General features: G+C 42.1%; 1 pseudogene; it reads right to left on the bottom strand.

The window, feature by feature from the left end:
* Positions 1-9,629: 9,629 nt before the first annotated feature.
* LOC141212770 (COP9 signalosome complex subunit 7b pseudogene) lies at positions 9,630-10,532 on the bottom strand (annotated as a pseudogene).
* Between the last annotated feature and the right edge of the window lie 1,527 nt (positions 10,533-12,059).

Here is a 12,059-nt window from a genome sequence, read left to right as displayed (position 1 = left end):
TGGTAAAATTTCTTCGATATCACTTGCGTTTATTTGTGAAAAAAAGGGAAATTTGGCAAAAATTTAGCAATTTTCAAACTTTGAATTTTTATGCCCTGAAATCAGAGCGATATGTCACACAAAATAGTTAATAAATAACATTTCCCACATGTCTACTTTACATCAGCACAATCTTGGAACCAACATTTTTTTTTTGTTATGGAGCTATAAGGGTTAAAAGTTGACCAGCGATTTCTCATTTTTACAATAAAATGTACAAAACCATTTTTTTAGGGACCACATCACATTTGAAGTCAGTTTGAGGGGTCTTTATGACAGAAAATACCCAAAAGTGACACCATTCTAAAAACTGCACCCCTCAAGGTGCTCAAAACCACATTCAAGAACTTTATTAACCCTTCAGGTGCTTCACAGGAATTTTTGAAATGGGGAAGAAAAAAATGAACATTTAACTTTTTTCACAAATATGTTACTTTAGACCCCAATTTTTTTATTTTCACAGAGGTAACCGGAAAAAAAGGACAACATTTCTTGTGCAATTTCCCCTGAGCACGCAGATACCCCATATGTGGGGAAAAAACACTGTTTGGGGAAGGAGCGCCATTAGACTTTTTGAATGTAAAATTTGCTTGAATAATTAGCGGACGCCATGTTTGGGGAGTCCCTGATGTGAAACCCCCATAAGTGACTCCATTTTGGAAACTAGACCCCTCAGGGAACTTATCTAGATGTGTGGTGAGCACCTTGAACCCCCAGGTGCTTCACAGAAGTTTATATAATTGAGCCGTAAAAATAAAATTTTCACATTTTTCCCACAAAAATGTTTTTCAGCCCCCAATTTTGCATTTTCCTAAGGGTAACAGGCACCATACCATTTGTTGAGTCGCTTCTCCTGAGTAAGCCAATACCCCATATGTGGGAGAAAACCACTGTTTGGGCGCACGGCAGGGCTCGGAAGGGAAGGAACGCCATTTGACTTTTTAATTGTATAATTTGCTTGAATAATTAGCGGACGCCGTGTTGCACTTGGGGAGCCCCTGATGTGCCTAAACAGTGGAAACCCCCCACAACAAACACCATTTTTGAAACTAGACCCCTCTGGGAACTTATCTAGATGTGTGGTTAGCACGTTGAACCCCCAAGGTGATTCACAGACGTTTATAACATGGAGCCGTGAAAATAAAAAAATCAAACTTCTTCCACAAAAATGATGTTTTAGCCCCAAATTTTTTATTTTCACAAGGGTAAGAGAAATAAATGGACCTCAAAAACTTTTGTGCAATTTCTCCTGAGTACGCCGATACCCCATATGTGGGGAAAATACAGTGTTTGGGCGCACAGCAGAGTTCAGAAGGGAAGAAGCACTGTGTGACTTTTTGAACGCAAAATTGGCTGGAATTGAGAGCGGATGCCATGTTGCTTATGGAGAGCCCCTGATGTGCCTAAACAGTGGAAACCCCCCACAAGTGATCTCATTTTGGAAACTACACCTCTCCAGGATTTTATCAAGGGGTGTAGTGAACATTTTAAACCCAGAAGTACGACACAGAATTTGATAACATTAGGTCATCATATTGAATAAGTTGTCATCAGTCTTGAGCACAAGTGCTCGCTACTTGAGTTTGCATCGGGTACTCAGGTATGCTCTAAGTATCGCGGGTGCTCGAGTAACATGCTCGAGTCACTGCCCCGCATGTTTCACGGTTATTAGACACCCAAAAAAACCCCGCAGGGTTCACTCATGCATGGCAAGCAATCCCCGCAAGTTTTTTTGGGCCGTGAAGCATATGGGGTGGAAACTCAAGCATGTTACTCAAGCACCCGCGATACTCAGTGCATACCCAAGCACCCAGCACTCAAAGCGAGTCAACACAAGCACAACCCTAAACCTAGCATTACCCTAACGCTAGAGTTTATTTTTTACGCCTTTCCTCGTGCGGTATAAGGGATTAGATGACTTTATTCTTCGGGTCGGTGCGATTACAGCGATACCAGATTCATATCGGGTTTTTATGACTGACAGCTGTCACACACTAAAGACGCTTTTTTTTGCAAAGACTATTTTTTGCATTGCCATATTTTGAGAGCTATAATTTTTGCATATTTCGTCCAACAGAGTCATGTGATGGATTGTTTTTTGCGGAACGAGTTGATGTTTTTATTGGTACCATTTTCAGGCACGTGACATTTTTTGGTCGCTTTCTATTCTGATTTTTGGGAGGCAGAATAAACAAAAACCAACAATTCAGGAATTGTTTTTTGTTTGTTTTTTTATGCCGTTCCGCGTATAGTGAAATTGATAATGCAGCTTTATTCTTCGGGTCAGTACATTTACAGCGTTACCACATTCATATAGTTTTTTATGTTTTGGAGCTTTTACACAATAAAAACTATTTTATAAAAAAAATATTTTTTTTGTATCGCTTTATTCTGAGAGCTACAACTTTTTTTATTTTTCGGCTGATGGAGATGTATGGCAGCTTGTTTTTTGCGGGACAAGATGACGTTTTCAGCGGTATGATAAAGCATCATTTTTTTTTTTTTTTTTACAGTGTTCACTAAAGGGGTTAACTAGTGGCATAGTTTTATAGGTCAGGTCGTTCCGAACGCAGCTATACTAAATAAGTGTACTTTTTATTATTTTGTTTTTTTAATAATAATATTTATTGATGGGTATATTATATTTTCATTTTTTTTTTCTTTTTTTTATTATATTTTTACAATTTTTTTCTTTTTTTTTAACTTTCTTACACTTTTTTTTGCCTTTACATTGTGCCATTATGGAACTTTCACTTTTTGCAGCCTGATCGGCTGTATAGCATAGAGAGCAGCAGCAGCTCCCTATTCTATGCAGCCTGTCAGCGCTGCACACAGGGAGGTTACTTTGATCATGCACTGCGCATGACCAAAGTAACTTCCTGCCTCCTGTTGACCCGGATGTTGTCATGACGACATCGAGTCGTCATGACAACATCCGAGACCATACTCAGATGCCACGGGATGCCGGGAGAGGAGGTGAGTACCGGTGCTTACTTCCGCAATGCTGCGATTGACTTCGATCACAGCATTGAGGGAGCTAATGTGCCGGGAGCAGTGCGGGACCGCTCCTGGCACATAGCACTGGGTGTCAGCTGTGACAATCAGCTGACACCCGGCGGCGATCGCCCCGCACTGCTTGTGTGCGGGCGCCATCGCCACACGCGTAATAGTACATAGCTGGTCTATAAAGCCCAGGGCGCAGCTACGTACTATTACGGGCAAGGTCATAAAGGGGTTAATACTAGAAATATATTACTCAGGGGATATCGCAGCCAATTCCCACAAGAATAATCCTGGGAACACAGAATTAGATGATTATTTCTCAGCAGTTTCTATAGGACTTAATACATTTCTGATTCTGGAGAGTAATATAAATACGGCAGAAAACAAAGGAATAAAGTTCAGAGAAGAAGCTTCATAGAAAGACATTGAAGTTACAGATGTCATTTAACCCTTTGGGATTAAGTGATTCCAGGGAGTAAATCCAGAACACGTCTCTGTAGAAGTTTACTGCGTTGTGATTGTGAATCCGCTGCGGTCGTCTCTTCTAACACCGACTATCGGAGATCAGAACTTTTAGCACCATCTCCAAGAAATGTCTGGCCATGGTGGTCTCACCAAACTTCTGCTCTTCTTCATTCTTTTTTTGCAGGGGCTGCAGTGGATTTCATCCTAGACTCATGGAGCCGAATAGAGGAGCCATGTTCCTTCAGTGTGATTGTAATTGATCGTTACATTTGTCCAACGTCCACATTACCACAAGGATCTTTACTGAGTAAATCACATCAGAACTGTAGCTGGTAAAATAAACCACCCATTTCCAAAGGTGTCCCTTCTAATTGGTGGGAAAACTGTCACCTGTAATAATCCTCCAACAGTTCTGGCATGACAAACACAGAAAAGTGCCCCTTTATGGATATGAAAGAAAGTCTGTTTAGACACTTAAGCTTAATAGTATCAGCTCTAATCAAATGGTTAGAAAGTGATTTACCTGAAGATTCACAAATTGTGGGGTTGTTTTAAAAATGTTATATTTAGGGTGTTTTTGTGAAGGAATCATGTATTGCTCCCATAGTACAGTGCCCCTTTCTTGGCCCCCACACACAGTATACTATTCCCCTAGTACCGCCATCCACCCACACACTGTATAATGTTTCGACTTTACCTCTATCCCCAATTTTATTTTTTTGGAGTGTTTTTCATGTATTATATGGAAACCTATGCGAAAATGCTTAAAAAAAATCCCATCATATCCAGAGAGAAAAATACATTGTACATGGAGAATTTGGCATTAAATATCTCTTGTCTTGGTGTTCTTACAAACAAGCTTTTATAAATGTCTCAAATTTCTATGTCTGAATCAGACATTAGATCCAATGTAATAGAAAATTACAGTCCGGGGAAAACGGGGCACATTCACATAGACTGCCGGTGGTGATGTAGTCAGTGACGGACTTCGGCCAAATATGTTTCTAGAGCCGTAGTAGAAGATGAAGATGTCGTCGTCCTCATCATAAAGTAGTTATTTCTCATGTCACTTGTAATGAATATCTCCTGCAGTATTACTAATGCCGATTCCAGTGTCGGTAAATGAGACGAGAATTAACGTTATGGAAGATGAGTCTATGAGAAACGTATTCAGCTGCAGACTCCAAGGAAGAAACTGCTTGTTGTCTGTGGCTTAAAATATATAGATTTTATTACTAGATGTAAAGAAAAAACTAAATACTGTAAAATAATAAATCTCCTCATATGTTTCCCTTATTATCTCCAGTAATTGTATTATTACACAGGATTTTTATGATGTTACATCGGCTCATCTTCCCATTCAGATCTTTACAATATCGGATCCTCTCAATGAAGATCTTCTATAGAAGATAATTTTCCTGATTTACCAATCAAAGATGGATATGGACAGAGACAAGATGGTGGAGAGGATATTACACCTCACCCTAGAGATCCTCTTCCGGCTTACTGGAGAGGTGAGAGATTCTGATGACGTCACATTACATCATTCTTATCTATGGGAATAACAGATGGACAGAACTGGAGAGGTGAGGACTCTGGAAATGTTTGTAGTGATATTTTTTACTGAGTCTCTCCATAACCAGGATTACACAGTAGTGAAGAAGACCTCTAGTGAGCGCTGTCAGACCCATGTGTCTGAGGGATGGGAAAGACCCCTGAGCCCATTCACAGGGCCTCCATCTCACCCCTTGATACATGAGGACATCAATGACCAGAAGATACTAGAACTCGCCTACAAGATGATTGAGCTGCTGACTGGAGAGGTGACACTGCTGGGAATGCTGGGACATTATACAGTAACACTATGAAGGGATCAGGGGAATAACGGTATCATTGTATGTGTCAGGTTCCTATAAGGTGTCAGGATGTCGCTGTCTATTTCTCCATGGAGGAGTGGGAGTATTTAGAAGGACACAAAGATCTGTACAAGGACATCATGGAGGTTCCCCAGCCCCTCACATCTCCACGTAAGAGACAGGACTAAATACACACGGCCTATAATTATCTGTATGTAAAGAATGAATTCAGTCCCTGTATGTGTTTCCTCCAGGTCTATCCAGTAAGAGGACAACACCAGAGAGATGTCCCCGTCCTATTCTTCCACAGGACTGTAAACAAGAAGATCCCAATGTTCCTCAGGATCATCAGGTAGATGGAGATAAGGTGTCATGAGATCTTCCCTATGATGTGTAGACGGCTGTGAAGGTCTCGTGCTCAGTCTTGTTTTATCCACCAGTATTATATGTTTTATACTTGTGTAATGAGAAAGGTGGAGATGGCAGGATTAGGGCTGATCATTGATGTGACTTCTCCATCTGTCTGTGACTTTTACAGTATTTGTTTCAGGGTGAAGATCTGACCCATATTAATACTACAGAGACATATGTGAGGGGTGATGAGTGGTGTAAAGAGGAGATTCCTACATATGACTACCCAGGTGAGTAGTATCCACTGAATGCAGAGAAGTCACAGATTCTTCTCAATCACCGGCTGTGGTTTATTTATCGATCATGTAGTCCGGCCGTATCGTTTGATCACCATTTTGCCAATAGAAAACGACATTCTCCTTCTCCCAAAACTGTTCAAATGACTTAGGTCATTGAAAGCCCTTTTCTATAGAACTTAACCTGGAGGATCCACCTACCCACTGGGATTAGAAGACACTGACTCTTATCTGCCCAGGTCTTTAAACCACAAAGCCAAATGACAGCGTACGTAGAATGTTCTAACAAGTGAGAAAATCACTTGAAGAAAAATATTATGATGGGCCTGTAAGAGAAAGCGGAGGGTAATGATGCTGTTGGCTTCCTAGATCCCTGATATCTTATTGGATGAATCTACCTTCTCTCCCTTCTGTGCTGCTGAATGTGCTCATATGGTCCCTACAAGACCAGGTCCAGTCTTTCTGGCCAACCTTCACTTTTATTAAAGACAACATTAAATGTGCAGTGAGGGCCAAGTGTGAATTTCTGTACAATAACAAAAGAGTTTTCTTTTATTCTGACTTTTCAATTTCTTTTAAAACCGACTAACTTCAAACAGGATTGCGATAAATTCCACAAAAAAACATTACACCTGTGCCATGATATATCTCTAAGCTAAATTTAAGACGCCTCATCTCTGAAGTATTATAAAAAGTTCTCTTTGAACGTCTAATATTTCTTCTTGAAACTCATCTGACAGAAAATATTGTCCCTTACGATAGTTTAGATTGCCAAGAGCCACCGAGCCCCATACTCTAATTACCCCAGAGAGGTTTCACCACTAGTTACTCATTTTTTACAGATGGAGACTGTTGAGTTTGATCATTTCAGTAGATGTGTTAGAGTTTATAATCACAGTTTTTGACTACAGTAGTTACTGCCCAAAATCCTCTGATTTAACCCCTTTCTGCAGCCAGTTTTTTGTTCCTAATCAGGCCCCATTTTTTCAAATCTGACATGTGTCACTTTATGTGGTGATAACTTTGGAATTTTTCACAAAGGATAATAAGAAACAAATGGACCTTACAAATTATTTTCCAACTTCTCTTGAATCTGACAATCCCCTATATACGGTTGTACACTACTGTCTGGGCACATGGCAGGTTAAGAAGGGAAGGAGCGACATTTAGCTATTTGGATGCATATCTTGCTGGAATAGTTTGCAGACACAATGTATTGGGGTCACTGTTCATGGTCACCTGGCAGCTCAAAAGATGGTCACCATCAGCAGGCTTGGCGATATCTACTCTGTTTTCAAATCCCAGGGATTGCCTTGCTCGTCACACTTTCACCCCTCTACATGGACCTGGACATACACAGAGACCCCGCAAGCTTGGACCTTGGTGTTACCTGCTCTTCTGTAGTGTGACATGGCAAGAAGAATAGTCAGGTAGCCGAGTCAGAACAGAGAGGGCATAGAAAATACAAAATCAGAAGACCAAGTAGTCAGTAAACGGGCCGGGGAGCAAATAAATACACAAGCCGGGAGCTGAGCACAGAGGACTGAACCAGAGGAGAACAAGGCTGTATCTGGCTGCTTCTCGCAATATGCTTCCAGCTTTAGTAGGGTGTGGTGCTTTCCAGTTGGCTGAAGCAGAGAGCAGATTACTCCAGCTGGACAGCACACACACCCATACTGCCAGACTGGATGGAACTACTGGTTCCAGGCACCCTAACCTTAGTGGCTGGACAGAGCCTACGCCGCCCAGAGCTTCTGGTCCCTATATCTCCTCCATTACCAGCGCCGCCTGCAGGATGAATAAGGCGGCTCCTGGTGACAGAAGTAGCAGGAGCAGATCCCAATAAGGAGATGGGACGCACCATTTACAGAAGCCCTAATATGACAAAATGAAAGAAAACCAGAGCAGTAGAAATCCCCATAAAGTGACTCCATTTTGGAATTTATAACCAGTCAGTGAATTAATCTATAGGAGTAGTGACTATTTTGACTCCACAGTGTTTTTCTGGAAATTAGCACGCAGTGGATGCTGGAGAGTGAAAATTACAAATATATAATTTTATTACCCAACACATAGTGTCCAGATTGTGCTCCAGGAGACACACACCATCAATTAAGTGTGTTCTTCTCACTATAGTAATGTCAAATACATGGAGGCTAAATGTGGTTTGGGCGCACTGCAAGGCTCAGAAGCGAGGGGGAGATCTGACTTTGGGAGATCAGATATTGGTGGATTGGTTTATGGAAGCCATGTTGCTTTTCAAGAGCCTTTGAGCCACTAATAATGTGGAAACTTCTGTTTTTCCATTGACAGATGATGGACCTGAGTGGGGGCTTGTTTTTTGTGAGATGAGTAGAAGTTTTTATTGATATTATTTTTGCCTACATTCCATATTTTATTCCATATTTGGGAGGAAGAATGAACAAACAGTTGGACACCACGCTCTACTGGTTCATCATATGAGGTTTTCTATTAGACTGTGAACTGTCATTGTCTTCTTTGTCTTGTGAATAATTCAGTATTTTGGAGTGCATTTTTTTTCTTGCTTTTGACGCTGCGCTTTTTGTCTCTTTTTGGTATGTCATGTTATAAATAAAGCAGATTTGTTTTTGATACTTTCTGGTATATAGCTTTGACAAAACTTAATATTGATACAGTTGTGTGCGGATGCGTTTTTAACGCATTTACGTAGCATGTGTGTTTTTTACCTGCATATTTTCTGCATCAATGGCAAGTCTATGGAAATAATCCACACATAAAACGATGTACACCCAACATGTACAGCAGGTCAGTTTATGCAGCCTAAACAAAGCACAGAGGGTGTGAGATTTCTATGAATCCATCCACTCTGCTGGACTTGTAAGACGCTACGTTTTTTACGCTCTGACAATACGCAGCATCAAAAACTCACCAAGCGCCTATTATGGGAACCCAACCTTATGTGTCTGTTTTATCATGTTTTGCATTCTCTGGCAGTTTCTGTGATCTGCCTTAAGAAACACCACATACATATGTTCTACTGTTTTACATCTTAATCTTTTCCACAAGCCATACAGATATAGTTGGATACAGGAAATTGCAGCTCACATATGAAGTGGACTTTCTCTTCCTGCCAGATGACCATTAAAAATTATTTTTCTGCATTTCAAAAACTGCCCTCAAATACATGGCATGTCAAGATCAGGCAAAAATGACTCATTACAAGAAGAAAGAAAATACAGTCTCCTGGAAAAATAATGCTATAACAGGGTGCATTTAAGGAAATAGGAAAACTTTCTGTACAGATCTGTCCCTACTGCACATTTCAAATCTCCAGAGAAGAGATGACAGGACCAAAGTCACCTGGGATTTTATAACCACACAGCAATAAGCAGCCATTTCTAGAATCCTCTCCGTGACAGGGAAGGCTACTGTATACCGCAGTGACTTCCACAGCAGACCTCTCCAGCAGGGAGATGGATCCACAAACTTATAGGCAAAATGTCCTGATCTGCATGGACAACAATCTGCAAACCAAGCTGGATCTCAGCAGTGCTAACGCTAATGGGTTCACTGTCACTCTTAGCAGGCAGGGTCTCCAAGGGTTTTGGATGGAAAGAGGCAGATACAATGATGGCATGTGGTTAAGTCTGTAAACAGTCCAGGAGCAGTTGTATGCCCCCTGGAGCCTCTTCCATATTTTCAGCTTCATTAGTGGCGGCTGGAGACCAGACCTGTAACCTTTGACATCTTCTTAGTGGGCTGTCGCTGCTCAGCAAGAGGGGGTCCTTCCCGCTCTGCAAGGAGCTGGTCCGTGTCCTGAGCAGTTGAGGAAGCTGTGGCTTTCGGAGTTTTTTTTAATATTTGTCACTTCTGTTTCTATTTGCTGCTGTGTACAGATGTGGTTCTCCTTGTATTGGTTTGCCTTCACCACTTGCTGTTCAATCCCCATTAAAATGGCTTCACAACCATCACACCACTCTTGAAGGGTTTTCACAATGCTACTTATGTCCTTCTTGGGAATGTCCCGTCCAATGCAGAAATCAACTTCTAGCACATGATTGCGTTGATCCAGTTTGCCCTGAATGATGTCTGTGTAAACTGCTTCTATGATTAAATCCTCCAACTCTCGGAGGTTCCTCATGTCTAAATCTTTCAGCAGCACAGAGTATGGAATGCACTTCATCCTGGACACAAGGCTCACAATTGTCAAGTGTTTCAGCTTGTTTTTCTGTACAGCCGAAAGTTCTGGCAAATTATCTTTTAATGCAACATAATCTGGATATGTCCCATAGGCAAACAAATTTAGGAGCTGTAAGTAGCCAGAATGTGAACGGTCTGCAAGCTCTTGTACTGTGGGTAAATTTAGAAGTTCTCCGAATACATAGACTCCTGGGGTGTCTAATACTTGGTTGATAAGGGCTGGAAGAGCTGAGCCTTTAGTGCCTTTGGCTAGTAAGATGAATTGCTCCAGGACACTACTGGTTGGCTTCTGTACTCCTGCCATACTACAGCTATGGGTCTAAGAGCTTATGACTTCGCTGTTCTGGTCTGAACACACTCCATCCGGGTCTACCGTGTGGTTGTCAGGCAGCCATGACAGCGCCAGGTCCGCTGGAATTAACAATTCAGTATTTTAACGTAACTTGCCATTTTTACTGACAGTTTAAGTAGAAATGTTCAAAAATATTAAATTCAAGGATATTTTATTCAAAAATAATAATTGTTTTTTCTTGGCAGATGACTGTACCAGAAGATCAGAGGGACAGCTGACATCTTCAATTTTTAAATCAGATAGTCTTGAGATCCCAGAGGATATAATTGAAGTGAATGCCATTACCACGGATATACCATCATCCCTTCACTGCAAAGATCTGTCATCTGATCCTTTGAAACAGGTCCTGTCTTATGATTCATTACTGAATACTAAAGAAAAGCAAAGTCACAAAATAAGCATTAAAAAACGAACTGCTCCTAAAGCAAATAAGTCATTTTCACAATCAGAATATGGAAATAGTTTTCCCCTTGAAAACATCAAAAACATTCACACAGCAGAGAATATATTTTCATGTTCCAAGTGTGGGAAATGTTTTAACCAGAAATCAAATCTTGTTAGACGCCAGAGAACTAACACAGGGGAGAAGCCATTTTCGTGTTCAGAATGTGGGAAATGTTTTCCACAGATATCAACCTTTATCAGACATCAGAAGACTCACACAGGAGAGAAGCCTTTTTCATGTCCAGAATGCGGAAAATGTTTTACAGAGAAATCAAATCTTGCTATGTGACACCCCAGGGGTCTGGTTGTCACAGTGATAGAGATATTACGTCTGAGAGCAGGTGGGAGGTCCTTTGGTCAGGGATCCTGTGCATGCCACACCTCCTGCCCAGCCTTGGGAGGGGAAGAACTTCCCCTGTATAAACCCGGGGCTGAGGCAGGGTTGGTGAGTCCAGGAAGAGTAGAGACAAGAGCAGCATAGGAAGCAGCAGAGTCACAAGGAGTCAGGGGCTGGCAGCTAAAGAGCTCGCCCTGACTAAGAAGATTCTTTACCGGACCCGGAGTCCGAGGCTGTGGGGACTAACTTCTACCCAGCAGCAGAATCCGTCAGGCAGGGGATTTCAGGTCCCCTGGCCCAGAAGCCCGAAGGCCCGGTCACACGCGTGGGACCAGCACCGCCATCGTGGAGCGGAAGCCATTAGAAGGCCCCGAGTCACCGGCCATACGGGTGAGCACCACACGGTACACTCAGGGACGAGGGCTACTTACATCAGCTTCTAGCAAGGTAGCCAGAAGAGTACAGTCAGCTTGGGAGGCCTACAACTACGCCTGGCCAGGGGAGATCCCATCTGCTCAAGGACTGACCAGGCCCCGTTCGCTAGCAAGTACTCCGGGAGGGTCTATCGTTGTTACCAGTAAAGACCCTGAACGCTACCATACCGTCTCTGAGTGGTTCCTGCTACCCCCATCATCCACGTCGGTTGCCCTGAGGCCATACCCCTCCCGTTGGGGGTTATACTATCACGCTGCACCATCCTTCCACCGGTCTCAGCGGTCTGCCCTGCAGCAGCA

The sequence above is a fragment of the Phyllobates terribilis genome, unplaced genomic scaffold (genome assembly GCF_046119375.1).
Source record: "Phyllobates terribilis strain yellow unplaced genomic scaffold, ASM4611937v1 Scaffold_186__1_contigs__length_3700242, whole genome shotgun sequence".
NCBI classification, from domain to species: domain Eukaryota; kingdom Metazoa; phylum Chordata; class Amphibia; order Anura; family Dendrobatidae; genus Phyllobates; species Phyllobates terribilis.
Note: the sequence above shows the minus strand (reverse complement) of the source record. Positions and strands in the feature narration are given on the sequence as shown.